Here is a 23,496-nt window from a genome sequence, read left to right on the forward strand (position 1 = left end):
CGCAAAGGTGCAGGTAACATCTGTTGCTATTCCACCAATCCAGGATGTGAACCTGCAGCTCCATATTCTGAATCTAGCTAGGTCTTGAGATTTGGGGGAAAAAAACCTTTTATTTGAGGAATACAAATTCTTTCAGTTGTCAAACTCAGAGAGACATTAAAATTAGAGCACAATTATGTCTTTTTTCCCCTTTAAAGTATATTCATCTCTTAAAACTGTTTGCTGTTGCCATTAGCAGCTATAAATTAAACTATTAATGTCACACTGGACACTATAACCCATACCCTAAACCTTCACAATGTATATCCAACCAATAATTAATGTTATTTCTGTAAATAAATAAAAATTTTTGTATCAGCCCACTCTCTGTCCTTTTTTTTACCTTTACAAATCCACTGGTAACTACTGCTAATTAAAGTGTAGATACCAGGCAACTTGAATCTTTGCTGCCAGGTTACAGTCCTCGTGTTTGGCCCAAATAAACTTGTCTACTCATATTCATGTTTCTTCAGCTTTTTCCTTTTAGGTAGATATATCACTTAGAATGCTAGAGCAGCCCGTATGAGGGGCTTCTTCCTTTGATTGTACTCCACTTGCTGTAACACCCAAGAATGTAGAGCCAGGTTGATCCCACCTAGAATCTGCACCTAAATTCTGGCCTCTGCCTGGGATTACAAGACAGGGTTAGACTTGGGATTGAAAATGTACAGAAAACCAACAAGAGGCATTTGCTGCATTGTGAGATGTCAGCATTGACATCTTAAAGTTTCTTTTTGAGAGTGTGGCTCTGAGCTTTTCAGATCTTATCCGGTGACCTGCTATAGTTATGTGAGAGGCTCCAGGTGTAAACAATCTGAAGGGAAACTCTGCAAGTGTAAACAAGCATCTTAGGAGTGAGAGATCAAGACCACAAAGTATCCACAGCATGAACACAACTATACCTACCTGTAAAATGTGATTCTGGAGTACAGTATTCTCCTTCCTCTTACCCAAGAGCTAGCTAGTCAGGACAGGTGATCCAGGTTCTGGAGCTCCACCAGGGCAGTTCCATTTCTATTTAGAATCAGCCTGAGTTTCTCCTGCCTGGCTTACCATTGGGCCATCAGCCCAGGCTCACTGAAAACCCTCTCACAATCAGCTGGGTGTCGCTGAGAAATTTGAGGATGTCCAGAGAAGAATTGTGTCAGACAAGACCAGTTAATTCTGCTAAGTCTCAGTGTAAGAGAAATGAGTCAGCCTGTGTTTGTTCCTCCCTTCATACAAAATATGTCTTTGGTTGGTAGCCAGATGAGAGTTTCTCCAGTTTCCTGGCACTTGGGTGAAAAACGAGGTCTAGAGACTGAAACAGATAAAGTAATTTTTTAAATTTTTTATGGACATTCAAAAACTAGTTGAAGCAGTCATAGTTCTTACCATCCAGGAATGTTTAGTCTAGACTAGCAACTAGATACATTGTTGAATTAAGCATCGTATGGTTGGTACAATGAATAGATGTGTGCAAAAAACCTTAGTCTTTACTTGGGCCACTTTATATTTTTGTGACTTCTGATATCATCATCTTAAGAGATATTTAGGGACAGAAGAGTTGTTATTACTATTTGTATTTCTGTTACCTTGCTAAGAATACATATTTATCTTCTACTAAAATTACCTTAGAAAACCTTAAGAGATTTGTTTAAATTACTTATTAGTTTATGTTATAAAATTGACAGGGCAGTGGCCAAAAAAGATTAAAATTACACAAACTCTGACATTTAAGTTTCTCTTAGGTAAACTTAGGAAAAACAGAACTGGAAATACCCCTAGAGGCTTAGAGAGCAGAATTCTACATAGGGTCCTCTCCCTGACCCAGTTCTGTTCAGATTCATCTTATTTGGGGGCTTCATTTAGGTCTGGCCCCACCATGGAGTCTTGCTTCAGAGAACTGATTACGAAAAATCAGAGTTTTGGATGTTGAATCCTGCTACCTTTCTAGAGCTGTTATGCACAATTTCCTGAAACCCAGAAGGAGATAAATGGAAAAAATCAAGTACGTATTTTAAGGTCTTAATTTTTAAAGTTTCTATTAAAACCAGTGCTTGCAGAGACATTCCATTTAGCAACTTGTTTTCTATTCCTTCAGATCCAGTAGTTGCTCCACAAGTCACAACAAAGTAAATATAAATACAATAAAAATTTCACTGAACTACATTAACCTCTTCCTTTTTGTATCCCTCTCGTCTGTCTATATTTAGCTTTTACTCTATACATTTTTTAACAACCAATGACTGAGAAACAGAAAAGTAAATAAAAATGATGGGCCCTTTATCTTAATAATGGGAATTATTAGACACTTAGTACCAACCCCAGGGTGTTATGAGGATTAAATCACATAATATATTATTCCCAACACAGTTCTCTGTAACATACTCTTGATCACATAGTACTTGCTTAATAAACATTGCATTAGTACATGTGTACATGTTGTTTTCCAAATGCAGACTTATTCAGACATTGCTGCCCTCTATTTTCTCTGTAAACTTTAAAGAGCCAGCAAAGAATATGATACTGTAGGATGGAGATTGGTTGTCTTCATTTGTACCAAAATTATTTGTGTTGTGACAAGAGTACTGAGTGTAAGGGATTCTGTGCTGTGCCTGCTTTCTCTAACTAATCTAATGATGAGCGCAGGGGGAGTACCATCGGCATTGACAGTGGACTTGTTTAAAACACACATTTATGGACCGTTTGCAAACCTTCGGAATCACATTACCTAGAGTGGGGTCGAAATTATCAAGAGATTTATAAGATCATTTAAACATGCCAGGTAATTCTTAGCTAAGTGGTTATCAGCCTAGGCTTCTAATTAGGATTACATGGCCAATTTGCAGAAATCTCTTTACTTGTGTTTATGGGCCAGAAAAATGGAAAAACACAGGTTCTTTCATTTACTGGATGTTTGACAAAATATTCTTATTAGGCCAAAAACAGTTACATTACTGGTGAACTTGTTAGAAATTCAGAAACTCAGACGTCATTCCAAATCTTCTGAAAAAAATAATCTGCAAGACAAGATCTCCAGTTCATTATATGCGTTGAAATTTGAGAAGTGCCTTCTAACTCAACATGTCTTTTCCATCTGAAAAATGCACACAGCTCCTTTTGTGTGATGTAAATACAGCACTCAAAAATGTATGTTTGTGTTTATGCCCTCAATTTTCTATGTTATAATCCAGAAAACTATTATATATACACTGATGTTGTGGATTATGCCACTCTCTTTACACAGAGTTAGAGAATATATTAGAAAATATTTCTGTGTTGAGAATTATTTTATGAATTTCATTCATTCTTGTAAGTTAGAAGCACTTCTCTTTACCCTCTCATTTCATCTTGAGTCAAATTAAAAATTCTGCCCATGGCCACTTGGTAAATATGTATGTGTGTGTGTTTTCAGGGACTATTGACATTTATGGATGTGGTCATAGAATTTTCTCTGAAAGAGTGGCAATGCCTGGACACTGCACAACAGAATTTATATAGAGATGTGATGTTAGAGAACGACAGAAACCTGGTCTTTCTCGGTGAGAATAACTTCAATACACATTTCATAATATATTCTAAAGGTTTTATTTTATTTTATTTTTTTGTAGAATTTTTTTTGGTAGTTTTTGCTTTGTATAAATGAGTTACAGATTCCTGTTTTGAAATAAATTTTGGGGATTTAGGGCATTTGTCTATGTAGAGAGGAGTATCTTCAAGACGTTTCATCTTGATCTGAATTTTCCACATTCCTGAGCTGATCTGTGTTTTTCACTCTAGATTATTGGTAATGCCAGAAGGTTGGTGGCATAAAATATTGTTTGCTACACCTTAAAATCCACCAGTTTTTTTTTTTTTTTTTGAGACGGAATCTTGCGCTGTCCCCATGCTGGAGTGCAGTGGTGCAAGCTTGACTCACTCCAGTCTCCACCTCCTGGGTTCAAGCAATTCTGCTGCTTTAGCCTCCCAAGTAGCTGGGATTACAGGCGCCCACCACAACACCCAGCTACTTTTTTTACATTTTTAGTAGAGATGAGATTTCACCATTTTGCCCAGGCTGGTCTCTTAACTCCTGACCTCAGGTGATCTGCCTCAGCCTCCCATAGGTCTGGGATTACAGGTGTGAGCCACTGCGCCCAGCCTTCCACCACCAGTTTTTGATTCAGTAGTACTGGGTAGTGGAATTAAGAACACACAAATTTAAAATATTTTCTAAAGATTTAGAAATTTCTGTTATAAATTACTATTTTGGGATTAATTTACTAGAATATTCTATTACATCATCTTTACTGAGCAAATTACTAGCTTGAGAATTGAAGAATATGAGCAACATTCATGTTATTTATTTTTAATAAAAACAGGTATTGCTTTCTCAAAGCCAGACCTGATCACCTATCTGGAGCAAGGAAAAGAGCCTTGGAATATGAAGAGACATGAGACTGTAGCCCTAGGTATGTGAGAATGAATGCAACAGAAGAGAGGTCCAAAGGTCAAAGAGAAAGTCAGTCCTTAAAATGTGATTCGGGAAGCTGTGTTCCAAAGGAAAGAGTTTCTGGGATGCCTCAGGATTTTTTTATTTTACTGTTACACAGGGACACCTTCTGTCTTATGTTTTCAAATTTTCTAAAGATTCGACTTTCTCTTTGGTGATCTTTCTTCAAGTTTACAATGAGAGCCAAAGTCCTCTTCATGAAGTATAAGAGACTGCAAAATGTGACTGCTTTTCCATTGTTTTGGGGGACACACAAATATCTGCATAATTTTGAGAAACCTCTATGTGAAACTATTTATATTCTCTTTTAGCATCATGTCTGAAACAGGTGAGTAGTGGTTTATGTTCCATTTTTTTGTTCATTTTTCTACACAGTCCATCCAGTTTTTATTACTATACTCTTGAAATACAGTTTGAAATTATGAAGTATGATGTCCTTCTGCTGTGTTCTTTTTCCTTAAGATTGCTTTGTTTATTCAAAGTTTATTGTAGTTTCATGTAAATTTTAGAATTGTATTTTTCATTACTGTGAGAAAAATACCAGTGAAATTTTGATAAGTTTATTGAATTTATAGATTACTTTGGATAATACAGCACTTTACAAATATTTACCCTTGGCCGGGTGCGGTGGTTCACGCCTGTAATCCCAGCACATTGGGAGGCTGAGGCGGGTAGATCACAAGGTCAGGAGATCGAGACCATTCTGGCTAACATGGTAAAACCCCATCTCTACTAAAAATATGAAAAGGGAGCTTGCAGTGAGTGGAGATCATGCCACTGCACTCCAACCTGGGCAACAGAGTGAGACTCCTCCGTCTCAAAAAAAAAAAAAATTTATTCTTTGAATCCATAGAAATAAAAAATTTCAAATTTGTTTGTGGCTTTAATTTCTTTCATTGATATAGCTTTCATTGTGAAGATTTTTTACATCTGGTTGAATTTGTTATCAGAAATTTATTATTTTAATGCTCTTCCAAATAGATTGTTTTTCTATTATATCAAAGAGTTTAAGTGTATGGAACCATAACTTATACTTGTAATTTAATTTTATTTTTCTAATCTACTGAGTATATTTATTAGTTCAGATAAGTTTTAATGTACTGTTTATAGTTTTTTATACATAACATCATATGATCTAGAAACAGCAACTTTTTACTTATTTGTCTTCAATCTCAATGGCTTTTGAAAACTTTTTGATTACTTATTGTGCCACATACTTTCAGTGCTATCTTAACATAGAAGCATTGACAATGGGCACAATATAGTTTTGCATTGGTGTCTGTGAATTTGAAGGAGCAAACACTTCTCCAAGTTTTTATAAACTGGTTTCAGAAGGTAAAGATCGTTTTTTTTGTTGTTGTTGGGCCCCCAGGGTGATGGGATGCTCTCTGGATTTGTAGTGGAGAAGGATTATAGTTTGGTTTGTCACAAGACTTACGAGTCTACACTAGGGTCCACCTTTAGTTGGCTTGTTACAAGGAGCTTGGGTAGTTATAATTTCCATTTTACTTTTAGACAGACTGAATATCCTTCACGACTTTGATCTTTAGAACAGACACTAAGTGGGGTTTCTGCAGTTGGGTCTGCATATGGTGGGCCTTATATCAGGATGTGGATGAGTATGGCTTTCACAGAATAGCAAAGAGGATTTTCCTAGGTCACTGTGTGAGTTTCTATGTAGGCTTAACTGGCCATGAACTGTGGTCCAGGAAACTGAAACTGAGTCATTGAACTGCTTCAGTGATCATAGTAAAGACAAGGTCTGCAGGCCTGCCTGCATGGCTATTAATTTGTATCTTCCCCCAGGCCTCTGGAAGGGCAGGACATCTCCCAGACGGTGGCTGGGAGGAGTTTGGGATGGTTACAGAGTAAGTTCACAATTCTCAGTGAGACCAAGTTGGATGGACAATTTCCTGGTCATTAGCCAGGAACAGAGGTCCTGTAGATTGCCACCTTAATGAGGGCCTGCCTTCTGAAAAGAACCCTCCTCAATCTTGGGCTTTAGCAGAGTTTCACAACTTCCTTCCTGGATCTCAAAGCTCTATTAAAGGCACTTATTTTTGAGATGGGGTCTTGCCATATAACCCAGCCTGGTCTTCAAATCCTTTCCTGCAACAATTCTCCAACCTCAGTGTACCATGTAGCTGTCATTACAGATGTGAGCCATGATGTCTGGCTCTATTATATAGACATTTTTGTCATGGATGGCTGACAGATTTTCTTGGCTGTGGGGGAATAAGTAGAGTACCTTTTATTTTTCCATCTTACTGATGTCACTATCTCTATACATTTCTACTTTCTGTTTCCTATGTCAAATGTGTCTGCAACCTTAGATTTAGACATTTAGGACAATATGTTAGAATTTACATGTTATGCCTGAAGTAAATGAGATAATTAGTGTTACGGAATCTTTGAGGTGTCAGTTTTCTTCCTGGAAACCTCTGTGGCCAGTGGCACCTTTGCGTGAGTTCTTGTCATGGATCCAGGAAGAATAAGGTATGCAGACAAGTGAAGGGGGAAGAAAACAAAGAGGATCTTTATTTAGTGTTAGAACGGCTCAGAGGAGACTCACAGTGGGTAGCTCCTTTCTGTAGGCAGGTCATCCCATCGAGTGTTCAGCTCTCAGCAGAGAGGAGGCCCTGGAGGGGGTGGCTTCTCTGTGCAGACAGATCATTCTGAGGTCTCTGCAGGTCTCTGAAGCTGCCAGCAGAGAAGGTAGCTCCTCTCTGCGATTGGTCATCCCATCGTTTCTGTGTCCTCTGCCCTCTCTGGCTGAGCCCAGGGCTTTTCTGGACTGCAGAGAGGAGAAAGTGCATTCCAGTTTGTCCATTGGGTGGCCCTGGTCAGGCCTGGAGGAGGCACCAGAGGTCCCCACTCTGGTCTGCGGGCCCCTGAAGGTTGGGCCCTACAAGGGACTCACTCTCTTCTGCCAAGGAATCTGTCTTCCTCCCACTGCCATTTATATGGCCCCAGGTTTGGCTCCAACCCTGCTCTGAGCTCCAAGTGCATGGGTGCTGGGAGAGAAGAGAGGCCATGCAGCAGGAGCAGACACCTCCAAGCCAGCAGAAATGGCCAGGGTCTTCCCAGGACCCCAAGGATGTAGGCAGCAGAGCCGTCCAGTCTTCTGCCTGAGAGACAGCTGCAGCTGCACCCAGGGAGCTCCGACCCCACCAACTTGAAAAGGGCAGAGCTCTTGCTTGTCGTTGTGGAGCAGGAGGCCCAGGTCTGCAGCCGTGGGTCAGGCGGCTGCAGCTGCACCCAGGAGGGTAGATCTTGCCTTTTCCTGCCTTACCCTGTTCCCCCCACCACCACCACCAGGAGCACAGGGAGGATCAGATCCACAGCCATAGTTTGGGTGGCTGCAGCCCCACCCAGGAGGGCAGGGCTCCTGTTTGCTTTGTAGAGCAGAAAGCCTGAGTCTTCAGCAGCACCCAGGGAGTTCCTGCCCTAACTCAGAAGGGGCGGCATCTCACCAGCTCCATGGAGTGTGCAACCCAGCTGTGCCTCTCTGCTGCAGCCAGCATAATGGCACAGCTGCTTCCATCAATCCCCCCTCTGAAGAGGTACATCTAACTGTTGTTAGAATAGGGGCGTTAGGGATAATGACCATTCTTAACTGCTTCATGCTGACATGTGGTGGTGTTCTGGGAAAACAATAGTTCTGTCTCAGAGGCCTATCCAAGGGTTTCCAGTAAAAGAGATATATCTACTGAGGCTGTATTTGTATACCATTTGAAGTTTGACAGCCCATCGCTTATACTTTTTGAGCTATAGTCAGAGATCATTGGGTGGTTCACTTCCACAATTGTCAAAAGGTACAAATAACTCAAAAGCTTCCTTGATTTTGAAAAACAAAACATAAGGATCAGCAATGCTTCAAGCAAAAAGTCAAAAAGGATTAGTCTTCTATTCAGTTCACCCAGTCAACTCCTGTTCGCAATCTCCAAAGTTATTAGAAACCTGCACTCAAGGGTTATAATCCATTCTTTGAGGAGGATCAAAACAACAATTATCTATGAATGTTAGAATGTCCTAGGATAGTCACAGTGAAAGACATGATTGACAAAAGAAATTTAGTCACCTTTGTGATTTATAATAACCTAACACATAACTTTAATTATGATTGATAACACAAACTCAGACATCAGAACTCTAGGAATCCCATACAACTTTTGGAACACACATTAACATTTTTCACTAAAATATAACGTGAAAATCAAACACCACCTGATCAATCCTATGTAAGTAAACGTTAAATAATCCTGTTTACCTCTCCCTTGAATGTCCCAGGGGCCCTCTGTAGCATCAAAAAGCTAGGGATTAGAAAAGACAATTTTGAAGCTGTAAGGGCTCAAAACACTTAATAGAAGTTCAGGTTACCATAAGTCATCTGTTTAAATGACTCAAAGTGTTGTGTATGTTTTTTTGTTTTGTTTTGTTTTGTAAAGCAAAAACCTTTATTCGTCAAGAGGGAAGATCTAGTTTTTCAAACAGTCTGTTTCTTGTCCTTCCCTTCTTTTTTAGAGAGTTTATTCAAAAGCCAAAGAAAAATCTTTTTCAAGAGAGAGAGCCAAATTTCATGCTTGCATTAGGCTATTATTGTCAACCTCAACTTTTTAAATTAAACCTTACAGATAATTTTATCCAGTCTTAACCAGTTTGATCATGAGGTGTGATTCTTAAAAACCTTTTATAACCCTTTACAAATTTGTGTTAAAGGGTAGGTCAGTGCCTCAAGACACCCTTCTTGTGCTTTTATTCCAATGTTCATTTTATGGGAAAGCCAAATAATACCCTTTTGAATTTAGTCAATATGTTCACATACAGATTTTCTTCACAGTTTTTACAAACTTTCTATAACTTGTTTGAACCTTTAGTTGTATCTTATTTAAAACAATCCTTTAGCCCTCTAAACTAGGCAAAAATTTGCATTTTCACACCTTATATCATTTTACTAAAGACATATTTCACTTCCTTATGCACCTTGCATGTAAATCTGTTTTCAGTATTCTCAATTACATGTTAAAATGGCAACTGTTAGCAATGATTAATTTTGGTGAAATATTTGGTAAGTTATTTTAGTTAGGTACTTAGGTGCAGATCAGGTCTGTTTCCGGCATAGCTAGGGGCATGGCATATGTCTCCAGCCCTTAAAAACCTGTAAAGCAGGAAAGTCGAACAACTTTAAAAAGCCAAAGAAGCAGTTCATGACCTTTAAGCATTTAACCAACCTAGTTTCTGACTTGCGTAATTTAGAAGATACATCTACATTTTGAAGACATTTCTATTTTTACCAATAATTTTAAAGCTAGCTTATTAAGTTATACTTAAGTCACATGTATTTGAAAATTGCTTACACTTACTACTTGAGCGCTCTTACTTACAAGCTAATTTGGTAGACACAACATGTAACAATAAGTGTACAAACACATCTAGACATGTATACACACAAATGAAGATCTAATAGTTTAGAACCCTAGCCATGACATAGCAATACAAGCTCACCGGTTTTATTTTGTTTGCCCCAGTAGATAATCCAATAAAGGCTGTGAACCAAAATTTTGGGTAAAGCAGTTTCCATGGCAGTTTAATTTTTAAAGGCCCAACCTTTGTAGACTCCAAAGAACACTGGGGCCAAACAGCACCAAAGGAGCTCATGACATGTTAAACAGGCCCCCTGCTTAGAATCACAGCACAACAGCCTGTATATATGCAATGCCATTCCACTTTCCCATTTAATGGTAAACTCCAGGTTCCATACAATGTTGGGAGCCAAACGGTATGGCAAATGTGAGAGAAAATTCTAGGGAGGGTTTAGTACTAGACCTCAGAATTTCTGCCAGGGGTGTCCCCTTCAGAGAGGTTGAGGTCCAGAGGAACCCCTGGGGTGTCCCCTTTGGGATCCAATCTTACAGTGTCAGATGTCTCTGACCTTAGGTAGGTACTGGTGTCGCTTTATGTTTTCCTTCCAGAGGCAATGGCCTGCTATGAGCTTTATAAAACCACACTTCCCTTTGCTAACCATTCCACTAGAGTGATAGCCATAAACTAAAAGGAATCATAGCTTTAATACTTTCAAAGTATTTGATCTAAGTGCTTGAGCCGAAAAGATTGAGACCAGCCTGGCGAACATGTAAAGACCCCCTCTCTACAAAAAAATTTTAAAAAGAGCCATGCATGATGGTGTGCCCCTGTGGTCCCAGCAACTTGGGAGATTGATGGGGCTGGATTACCTGAGCCTGGGAGTTTAGGCTACAGTGAACCATAATTGTGCCACTACACTTCATCTTGGATGCCAGAGTAATACCCTGTGTGTGTGTGTAGTTTTTTTTTTCTTTGAGCCACAGTTTCCGTCTTGTTGCCCAGGCTGGAGTGCAATGGCATGATCTCAGCTCACCACAACCTCTGCCTCCTGGAATCAAGCGATTCTCCTGCCTCAGCCTCTCAAGTAGCTGGGATTAGAGATGTGTGCCACCACGCCTGACTAATTTTGTATTTTTAGTAAAGACCGGGTTTCACCATATTGGCCAGGCTGGTCTTGAACTCCTGACCTCAGGTGATCCACCCGCCTTGACGTCCCAAAGTGTTGGGATTACAGGCATGAGCCACCATGCCTGGCCTTACAGTATCTTAAGAAGAAAAAAACAACTACACTTCAGGCATGTTAAGTATATTCACATTGTTATGCAAAAAAGAAATTTTACGTTTGTAAAACTAAAACTCAATACCCACTAAGTAACAACTGCCCACTTTACCCTCTCTTCAGCCCTTGAGAAACATCCTTCCACTTTCTGTTTTTATGAATGTGACTGCTTAACATATCTCATGTAAGTGGTATCATATACTATTCATTGTTTTGTTACTGGCTTATTTTAGGTAATATAATATTCTCAAGGTTTATCTTAAAATGTGACAAGATTTTTTAAGGCTAAATAATATTCCACTGTATGTGTATGTTACTTTTTTTTATGTGTTTGTAAGTGAAAGAAATTTGAGTTGCTTCAGACTTGGCTTTTGTGAATACTGGTACAATAAACATAGATGGTCAAATATATATTTTCCAGGTCCTGAGTTGCATACTTTGGATATAGTTTCATAATTGAGATTGCTGTATTTGATGATACATCCATATTTAATTATTTGAGGAGCATAACATTTTACAATGATGGCTGTATTTTTGTTTTCCACCAGCAATCAACATGGGTTTCATTTACATTGCATCATCAATGGATTTGCTTCTTTTAAAAGATTTGTAATGGCCATTCTAATTGGTGTGAGGTGATTTTGGTTTTCATTATAATTTTTATGCATTTCTCTACAAATTAGTAATTTTTGTATGTCCTTTCAAATGCTTCTTTCTAAAGTTTAGTTCAGTTATGTGTCCATTTCTAAATCTAATTATTCAACTCTATTTTTAAATGTTAAGAGTTGTTTATATATTCTGAATATTAATTCCTATCACATGTGATTTGTTAATATTTTCACGCATTTCCTAAAAGGCATCGTCACTCTATTGAATGTTTTCTTTGATGTGCAGAAATATTGAAGTGTAGTGTAGTTAAATGTTTCTGTTCTTTTCTTTGTTGCTCAAGCATTTAACGTCATATCTAAGAAAATGGTGCCAAGAGCAATGTCGTGTCTTTCCCTTATTTTGTTTCTAAGAGATTTATTACTTTATTATGTCTATATATTTTATTTAAACTATTGTATTTATATGGCTCAAGAAAATGATCCAACTTTATTTTATCAGTGTAGATTTCCAGTTTTCAACATTACATTTTGACTGTAAAATCAAATTATTAATCATATTTGATAAAATATTATCATTTATTTTTATTGTGTGGTCATGGCAACATGGTGGAAGATTATTTGATCATATACAGAAAGGTTTATTTCTGTGCTCTCTATTCTGTTCTTTCATCTGTTTATCTGTCTTTGTGTCAGTACCACATTGTTTTTGTTATTGTAGCTTTTAATATGTTTTGAAATCAGGAAGTGTAATGCCTCTTTGTTCTTTTTCATGGGTGTTTGACTATAATTCATAATCAAATTTTAAAATTTCAACCAATATTCTTGTAAAAAGCTGCTATTGGGATATTTGTAGGGATTATACTGAATTTGTGTATCACTGTAGGCTGCATTAACATCTTTAAAAAATTTAAGTTTTTGACTCGAGCAAGAATATGTTGAAGAATGTGTTTTAATTTCATGTTTTTTCATTTGCCAGTTTTACTTTTGCTGTTAATTCCTAGTTTCATTCAGTTTTAGTCAGAAAACACACGTGTATTATTTTGGTCTTTGACATGGTTTAGCTCTCTGTCCCCACCCAAATCTCATCTTGAATTATACTCCCATGATTTCCACATGTAGTGGGTAGTACCTGGTGGGAGATAATTTTAATCATGGGGGCAGTTTCTCTTGTACTGTTCTTGTGGTAGTGATTAAGTCTCACATGATCTGATGGTTTTATCAGGAGTTTCTGCTTTTGCATCTTCCTCATTTTCTCTTGCCACCACCATGTAAGAAGTACCTTTTGTCTCCTGCCATGATTCTGAGGCCTTTCCAGCCATGTGGAACTGTAAGTCCAATTAAACCTTTTTCTTCTTCTCTGTTCCTGGTAGGTCTTTATCAGCAGTGTAAAAACACACTAATACAGTCTTCTTAAGTTTACTTGTTGTTGTTGTTTTGAGACACATCTTACTCTGTTGCCCACATCAGAGTGCAGTGGCATGATTTTGGCTCACTGCAGCCTCAACCTCCTGGGCTCAAGTGATCCTTCCCACCTCAGTCTCCCAAGTAGCTGGGACTACAGACATGCGCTACCATGCCTGGCTAATTTTTTGATTACGTGTAGTGACAGGGTCTCACTAGTTTACCCAGGCTGGTCTCAAACTTCTGGCCCCAAGTTATCCTTTCACGTTGGTCTCCCAAAGTGTTGGATTATAGGCATGAGCCACTGCACTTAACCAGTATTCTTAAATTTAGTAAGACTCATTGTGTGTCCTAACAGAATATACCAAGTGCAAATAAGAATATTGTGTATTGTCTTGCTTTTGACTGGAAAGTTTTGTACATGTCTGTTAAGCCTAGTTGGTCTATGATATGGTATGGGTGTCCATGTTCTCTAGACTTCATGCTGCATTATAATCCTCAGCGTTGGATGTGGAACCTGGTGGGAGGAATTTGGGTCATGGTCATAGGGGTAAATTCCTCATGAATGGCTTGACACCATCCTTTTGGTAAACAGTAAGTTTACACTTCATTGATTCAAGTGAGAGTTGTTTCCTTAAAAGAACATGGCTACTTCACTCACACTTGCTCTGTCTCTTATCATGTGATATGTCCAGTTATTCATGGCCTGCCAGCATGATTGTAAGCTTCCTGAGAATCTCACCAGAAGCCGATGCTGCCACACACTTCTTGTACAGTCTGCTTACTTGGCAGCCAAATAAACCTTTTTTCTTTATAAATGATCCACTTTCAGGTATTCCTCTATATGCAAAGTCATTAATGCAGTCTATAATGTTGTCTAAGTTTTCTGTTTTCTTACTGAATTTTCATCTGAATGTTCTACTTATTATTGAAAATGCGATCTTGATGTCTACAATTATTATGTTCCTATGTAGTTGTTTCTTCACTTACTATTTGCTTAATATATTTTAAAGCCCTGATATTATATATAGATAGATAAATATAATAGTTATAGATTCCTGGTAACTTGACCCATTTTGCCATTATATAAGTCTTTGTCTCATGCTAGTACTTGACTTAAAGCATATAATGTCTAAGATAATTATCACCACCTAAACAAATTGTACTATTAGCATGAAATACAAATTTTTTGTTTGACTCAATGCTAAAATAAGTCTCTTGTGGGCACCATATTGTATGCATTTTTTAAAACACTCAGGCATTTTATTCCTATTTCTTTTTATAATTTCATTTATTTATTTATTTATTTATTTGTTCATTTATTTTTGAGATAGGGTATCACTCTGTCAGCCAGACTGGTTTGCAGTGGTGTGATCGTGGCTCACTGCAGCCTCAATCTCTGAAACTTTTATGATCCTCTCATTTCAGTCTCTCAAGTAGCTGGGTTATAAGTATATGCCATCATACACAGCCAGCTTTTTTGTTTTGTTTTGTTTTATTTTGGTATTTTTTGTAGAGACAGGACTTTTTCTTGTTGCTCAGGCTAGTCTTAGACTCCTGGGATCAAATGTGCAGTCCATGTCATACTCCCAAAGTCCTGAGATTACATTTCTTTTTATTAAGTAGTTTACTTAATTTATATTTTAAATAATTGCTTAAAAATGGAGTCACTGTTACCAGTTTTATTATCACTGATTTATGTATTTTTTGTAGATATGTTTTCTCATTTCCTGTTTTGCTGCCTTAATTTTTATTTTAATTTTGCAGTGGTTTTGATTTTTTAATTTTGTTTTGCATATTTTTTATGAACGTTTGTAATCTTAAAATATGGAGATTACATGACATCTTAAAGTTAAAATAATGTATTTTAATCTCATAACAACTTCAATTGAATACAAAAACTATACTTCTGTATTTTCCAGTGTGTTACTGATATTAAAATTATTTTATATTGTGTACCTAGTAACAGATTTATATCTTGTTTATCATATTCTATACAACCTTAGGAGTTTTATGCACCATCATTATGATAGTAAAGAATTCTATATGTCTTTATATTTACACTTAGTAGAGAGCTTTAAATTTGTATGTGTTTTTATAATACTGTTCAGTATCATTTTATTTTTCAGCAAATTGACTCATTTTAGCATTTCTTTTTTTATATGCAGTTTCACTGTGTTGCTAAGGCTGATCTTGAACTCCTGGTCTCAAGTGATCTCACTGCCGTTGTCACCTAAAGCTGTAGGATTACAGGCATGAGCCACTGTGCCTGTCCACAATGTAGCGTATTTTGTAGGACTATGGTACCCTTACCTTTTATTTTGGAAAGTATTTACTTGTATCTTCTTTTTGAAGTAAAATAATTTAGAATCAAGAATTAGTGCTAATAATTTTTTTTATTACATCAAAATTTGGGTTGTTTGACATTTTTATCTCCAAGTAACCTCCGTATTACTTTTTCCCTATAGTCTTCTAAGATTCATTTTGTGAATATATTGATCCACTTGATGGTGTCCAATCAGTTTTACATTGCATTTATAATTTTGTTTGACAGTGATATTTTTGTGTTATATATTTTAGGGTATGCCACCTCACACCAGTTAATTGTGGTTTGATTAGTTTATAATTGTGTATGACAATGTTTAACTCTTTATAATTTAAGACAGTATGGAGCAGAATCAAATATGTATCAGCCATATGTCTGTTACCAATATTATTATCTCTGTTTTTTTTGCCTGGATAAATACTATCCCTCTATTTTTTTATGACTAGTGTATTTATTGTGTAGGTTTGTTGTGGATGACTATTTAACCCTAAGTGAGTAGTCATAAAACTTCTTTTAATTTCAACACCTATCTGTGAATCTGTATTTTTTTTGTGTGGGAAAAAATCTATATTTTTTTTCTTTTTTGAGACGGACTCTTGCTCCGTCACCAGGCTGGAGTGCAGTGGTGCAATCTCGGCTCGCTGTAACCTCTGCCTCCTGGGTTCAAGTGATTCCACTGCCTCAGCCTCCAGAGTAGCTGGAACTATAGGCGTGCACCACCACGCCCAGCTAATTCTTTGTATTTTAGTAGAGATGGTGTTTCACCATGTTGGCCAGGATGGTCTTGATCTCCTGACCTCGTGATCCACCCACCTTGGCCTCTCAATGTGCTGGAATTATAGGTGTGAGCCTCTGCTCCTGACCGGGAGAAAATCTTAGATTTGAAGATAATTTTAAAACTATCACATATCTGAATCTGTTCTAGGTATTGTTCATTTTTACTTTTCAGAAACACAAAACAAAATTTATAATACAATATTATTAAATATTCATTTTGATCATGTTAATTGCATGATATTATTATGCTACATATTGCTGGAATGTTTTTATCTTGCAAAGCCAAATCTCAATACACATTACACAACATGAATTTTTCTCATTTCTTGGCACTTTTCAAACACCACTCTGTTTTCTGTTTCTGAGAGTGTGGCTACTTTGTGTATTTTATACAATCTCTGTCTTTTTGTGGCTGGCTCATTTCTTTTTGCATAATATCATTAAAATTTATCTTTATAGTTAGAATATTTTCTGGTGTTTGAAAACTGAATGATATTCCAGTATTTTCAAGTTATATCTACTGAATGATTTTGGTGACAGAAATTTGCATTACTTCAGGAATGCCATGTGTAATTCCAAAAGCATTGCGTTAAATTTGTCAGTTACATTGAGCAATATGGACATCTTCATAATGTTAATATTTCAGCCTTTCAACAACAGCATGTTGAAGAGTTTGTTGTTTAATTTCTATGTATTTCTGAATTTTTCAGCTTTTTATGGTTTTATACTCATTCTATTTTGATGATAGTAATTTTTTAAAATCAGTTTTAAAAATTTTGTTAAGACTTCTTTTTTGGCCTAAGAAATGGTCTGTCAAGGAGAATGTTGTATGAGGTATTGAGATGAGTGTATCCTGATGCTCTTGAGGAGTGTTCTCTATACCTCTGTTAGGAATAATTGTTTTATACTGCCTTCAAGTCCTCTGTTTCTTTACTAATATCATGTCTTGTTTCATTTTTATTATAGAATGTGGGGTATCGAAGTATCCTACTAATATATGCTCTGTGATTCTTTAGTTTTTTCAATAGTTGCTTTATATACTTCGAACCTTAATGTGAGATACACACACACACAAATGTACATAAAAATTTGCCACAGGTTCCCAGTGAATGAATCTATTATTACTTAATATCTTTCTTCATATCTTTGGAGTTTGGACTTCAAGTAAATTTTATAAAATATGATAGTTTTTGACTTAAGATATAGCTTGTATGTTATTTTGACCTGTTCTACCATTTTGTTAATATTTGCATGGAACATCTACTTCTATTTTGCCGCTCTCAGGTTTGTTTGTTTTTTTTTTCTGCCATTAAATCTGAAATGACTTGTAGAAAGGCAAGTTGGGTCTTTGTTTTTAAAATATGTTGTATAAATCTCTTTATTGAAAGTATGTCTCTTAATTGGAAAGTTATATATGTGTGTGTGTGTGTGTGTGTGTATATATATCTAATTAAATAGAAAGACTAATGCTATTTTATTAATTCTTTGATTCTTGTATCTTTGTTCCTCATTTCCTCTCTTTCTGGTCTTTCTTTGTGTCTTTAATTTCTGTATTAATATGCTTTTACTTTCTTATTTTCTTTTGTGTATCTATACAGATATTTTCTTTGTGGTATCTTGGGGATTACATACAACCTCTAAAAGATACAACAATATGCTTTAATCTTGTAAAAAATTAACTTCAGTTGCAAACAAATATTCCTCCTCATTACATTTGCTCTCACTTGTTATTTATGTTGCTAATTATATCTCTTTATGTTGTACATTCATTAACAGATGTTTATAAAGATTTCTATCCTTTTATCTTTAAAATTTTAAACAATTTTTTGATATTTTAATGCTTTTGTTATTCCATTTGTATAGTTGTCTGTTTTCCTATTTCACTCACTATTACTCAATTTATTTAAAAATTTTAAAATTAATTTATGCATCTTCATTTTTTATGGTTGCTTCCTGAACATTTTATAATTTTTATATGGGGCTATGTTGCTGTAATATTTTGTATGCATTATAATCTTTGATTGAGATTTGGACATTTTAAAAGAGCTGTCACAGTCTTTATAATGTAGCTTATTTTCTGGGGGAAACCAATTGTTTTAGCTAGAGATTCTGGGAATCTCTCAAACATGTTCTTAGAATGCATCTTGTCTGAAATTTTGTGTTCATTTTTTAGTTACATAAATTTATTAGTGTTTCTTCTTAGCAGACTCAAACTGTCATTCTAAAGAATACCACTGTAGTTGTCTGTTCTTATGCTGCTAATAAAGACATACCCAAGACTGGGTAATTTATAAAGAAAAAAGCTTCAATGGACTCACTGTTCCATGTATGTGGCGAGGCCTCACACTCGTGGTAGAAAATAAAGGAAAATCAAAGTGACATCTTACATGCTGGCAGACAGAGAGAGGGCATGTGCAGAGGAACTCTCCTTTATAAAAACTGTCAGATTTTGTGAGACTTGTTAACTATCACAAGAACAGCACACGAAATACCTGGCCCCATAATTCAATTACCTCCCACCAGGTTTCTCCCACAACTCATGAGAATTATAGGAGCTGCGATTCAAAATGAAGTATAAGTGGGGACACAGAACCAAACCATATTAGCCACCACGTCCTTTAGTAATTAATGCCATGGGAGACAGAAACCAGTGTGTGAAAAGCCACAAATACAAATGTATGTGTCACTATTTTTCTGTTTTTTGTTTGTTTGTTTTTTTGGGGAAAAAAACAGGAGTTGACAATTTACTTCTAAAGGCACTATATTATGTTTGGGGAGCAGGAAGAGCTTTGTTGGGTAAATGTTACAGGCTTTTCCTTCTATGTGACTCTCTGCATTGTGCTCACCTGTGGTACTGCACACAAGTAACTCATTTATAAACTTTTCACAGATGTATTTTGCTTAATGTGTTTTTGTTGAATTTGTATGTCTATGAAGGAATTAGAGTCTGTGGTACTTTTCTATGCCATCTTGCTTATGTAGTTTGTATAATTTTATAGTGTAGATATCTAGAGTATACAAATCTTAGTGTAGCAAGTGGAGTAATTTGTTATTTTTATTTTTTTCAGTTATGTGTTCTTATTTTGCCCAAGACCTTTGGCCAGAGCAGAACATAAAAAATTCATTTCAAAAAGTGATACTGAGAAGATATGGAAAATGTGGAGATGAGAATTTACCACTAAGAAAAGAGTATAAAAGTGTGGATGATTGTAAAATGCACAAAAGAGTTTATGAGAAACTTAACAAATGTTTGACAGCTACCCAGAGCAAAACATTTGTATGTTATAAGTATGTAAAAGTCTTTTATAAAATTTCAAATTCAAATAGATGTAAGATAAGACATACTAAAAAGAAACCTTTTAAATGTAACAAATGTGACAAATCATTTTGCATGTTTTTACATCTAATTCAACATAAAAGAATTCATACTAGAGTAAATTCCTACAAATGTGAAGAATGTGGCACAGCCTTTAACCGATCTTCATACCTTACTACACATAAGATAATTCATACTGGAGAGAAACCATACAAATGTGAAGAATGTGGCAAAGCCTTTAACTGGTCCTCACAGCTTACTACACATAAGAGCATTCATACTGGAGAGAAATCCTACAAAAGTGAAGAATGTGGCAAAGCTTTTAACCAGTCCTCACACCTTACTACCCATAAGAAAATTCATACTGAGGGGAAACACTTCAAATGTGAAGAATGTGGGAAAGGCTTTTGTTTTTTCTCAACCCTTACACAACATAGGAGTATTCATAGTGGACAGAAACCCTACAAATGTGAAGACTGTGGCAAAGCTTTTAACCAGTCATCAAACCTTACTATACATAAAATAAATCATACTGGAGAGAAACCCTAGAAATGTGAAGCATGTGGCAAAGCTTTTAACCAGTCATCAAACTGTACTAAACATAAGAGAATTCATACTGGAGAGAAACCCTTCAAATGTGAAGAATGTGGCAAAGCTTTTAACCAGTTTTCAAACCTTACTACACATGAGAGAATTCATAGTGGAGAGAAACACTTCAAATGTGAAGAATGTGGCAAAACTTTTAACCAGTTTTCAAACCTTACCACACAGAAGAGAATTCATAATGGAGTGAAGCCCTTCAAATGTGAAGAATGTTGCAAAGCTTTTAACCAGTTTTATAAACTTACTGTACACAAGAGAATTCATAATGGAGAGAAACCCTACAAATGTGAAAAATGTGGAAAAGCTTTTAATCACTCCTCAATACTTAGGAACCATAAGATAATCCATAGTGGAAAAAAAACCCTACAAATGTGAAGAATGTGGCAAAGCTTTTAACCACCCATCAATCCTTACTAAACATAAGATAATTCATAGTGGAGAGAAACCCCACAAATGTGAAGAATGTGGCAGAACTTTTAACCACCTATCAACACTGATGAAATATCAGATAATTCATAGTAGAGACAAACCCTACAAATGTGAAGAATGTGGTAAAGCTTTTAATCACTCCTCAATCCTTAGTAACCATAAGAGAATTCATACTGGAAAGAAACGCTTCAAATGTGAAGAATGTGGCAAAGCTTTCAACCAGCTGTCAATCCTTACTAAGCATAAGAGAATTCATACTGCAGAGAAACCCTACAAATGTGAAGAATCTGGGAAAGCTTTTAAGCAGTCATCAACCCTTACCAAACATAAGAGAATTCATAGTGCAGAGAAACCCTTCAAATGTGAAGAATGTGGCAAAGGCTTTTGTGACTCCTCATCCCTTACTACACATAACAGAATTCATAGTGGAGAAAAACCCTGCAAATGTGAAGAATGTGGCAAAGGCTTTTGCAACTCCTCATCCCTTACTACACATAAGGGAGTTCATAGTGGGAAAAAACCCTACAAATGTGAAGAATGGCAAAGCTTTTAACCACCTATCAACCCTTACTAAACATAAGAGAATTCATACTGGAGAGAAACCCTACAAATGTGAAGAATGTGGGAAAGCTTTTAAGCAGGCATCAACCCTTACCAAACATAAGAGAATTCATAGTGCAGAGAAACCCTTCACATGTGAAGAATGTGGCAAAGACTTTTGTGACTCCTCATCCCTTACTACGCATAAGATAATTCATAATGGAGAAAAAACCCTACAAATGTGAAGAATGTGGCAAAAGGTTTTGCAACTCCTCATCCCTTACTACACATAAGAGAATTCATAGTGAGGAAAAACCCTACAAATGTGAAGAATGTGGCAAAGGGTTTTGCAACTCCTCATCCCTTACTACACATAAGAGAATTCATAGTGGGGAAAAACCCTACAAATGTGAAGAATGTGGCAAAGCTTTTAACTGCTTATCAACACTTACGAAACATAAGATAATTCATAGTAGAGAGAAATCCTACAAATGTGAAGAATGTGGCAAAGCTTTTAATCACTCCTCAAACCTTAATAACCATAAGAGAATTCGTACTGGAGAGAAACGCTTCAAATATGAAGGATGTGGCAAAGTTTTCATCCAACTATCAACCTTTACTAAACATAAGAGAATTCATACTGGAGAGAAACTACAAATGTGAAGAATGTGGGAAAGCTTTTAAGCAGTCCATCAACCCTTACCAAACATAAGAGAATTCATAGTGCAGACAAACCCTTCAAAGGTGAAGAATGTGGCAAAGGCTTTTATGACTCCTCAGCCCTTGGTAAATATAAAAGAATTCATACTGAAGCATGTAGGAAAATTCATACTGAAGCATACTGAAGCGTGAAGAATTCATACTGAAGCATGTGCCAGTCCTCAACACTTACTAACCATAAGCGACTTCACACTGCAGAGAAACCCTATGCATGTGATAAATGTGGGAAAGTTTTTAACTGGTCCTTAAGCCTTACAAAACATAAGATAATGCATAATGGATGGAAACTCTACTAATGTTAACATGGCAAAGCCTTTAGTGTATTATTAACCTTTAATAAACATAAGGTAGTTCATACTGGGGAGAATTCCAACAAATGTGAATAATGTGACAAAGATTTTAACAAGTTCTCAACACTTAGTACACACAATTCATACTGGAGAGAAACCCTACTAGCATGAAGAATGTGGCAAAGCCTTTTATGAGTCCGCAAGTCATAGCGGACGTGAAATAATTTATATCGGAGAAAAACTCTACAAACCTAAAAGGTGGGACAATGCTTTTAACAACAATTCAAACTTTTTTTCTTTTTTTGATGGAATCTCGCTCTGTCTCCCAGGCTGGAGTGCAGTAGCATTATCTCAGCTCACTGCAAGCTCTGCCTCCCGGGTTCATGCCATTCTCCTGCCTCAACCTCATGAGTAACTGGGACTACAGGCGGCCGCCACCACGCCTGGCTAATTTTTGTATTTTTTAGTAGAGACGGGGTTTCACTGTGTTAGCCAGGATGGTCTCAATCTCCTGACCTCATAATCCTCCTGCCTTGGCCTTCCAAAGTGCTGGGATTACAGGCATGAGCCACCATGACTGGCCCACCTCAAACTTTTGAAAATATAAATTATAATGGTCCCAGGCCCCAGAAATGTGAAGAATATGTCAAAGACTTTAAATGGTTGTCACTCTTGATTGTAGGTAAGATAATTCATACTGTAGAAAACTACACGTGTGAAGAATGTGACAAAACTTTTAACTAGTGCTCACATTTTATTGCACAAGAAAGCATTTATACTTGAGAAAAAATTGTACAATTATAAAGAATGTGGAAAAGCCATTGATATCTGCTCATATCTTAATCAATATCCAAGAACTCATACTTAATAAAAGCATTGTAAGTGCAATTACTGTCTAAATATCTTTCAGAAAATATAAGCCGTTAAAGTGAAGAAGAGTATTCATTCTGAAGACAAACATTACAAATATACAGGGGGTTGTTGTAGTACGATTACTTGTGTCATAGATATTATTGTGCAGATTTTGTGTTAGAGGAAAACCCTGACGCAGTTTCTCAAAATTTGTTCAACATCAGGGAATTTATATTGGAGAAAAACCTAATAAATGTAATGATTTTGACTGAAGAATTGTGAAAAAATGAGAGCAAAAAAAACCAGAGAGTTCATAGTAAAATATATTTTTACAGATGCAGTAAATATGAAAAAGGCATTTAATTCAAAATTAAGTCTATGTCAACATCAGATATTTCACAGTTGAAATAACTAAAACACTGACCCTTCAGACATTACACTAAATCAGTGTTGAGTGTAGAAAATTACCCAAAACTAA

At 36.4% G+C, this 23,496-nt stretch overlaps 1 pseudogene; it reads left to right on the top strand.

The window, feature by feature from the left end:
- LOC100451404 (zinc finger protein 85-like) overlaps positions 1-22,910 on the top strand; it is a 35,691-nt pseudogene extending 12,781 nt beyond the window's left edge.
- Positions 22,911-23,496: the final 586 nt, after the last annotated feature.

Source organism: Pongo abelii, chromosome 18 (genome assembly GCF_028885655.2).
Source record: "Pongo abelii isolate AG06213 chromosome 18, NHGRI_mPonAbe1-v2.0_pri, whole genome shotgun sequence".
Lineage (NCBI taxonomy): Eukaryota > Metazoa > Chordata > Mammalia > Primates > Hominidae > Pongo > Pongo abelii.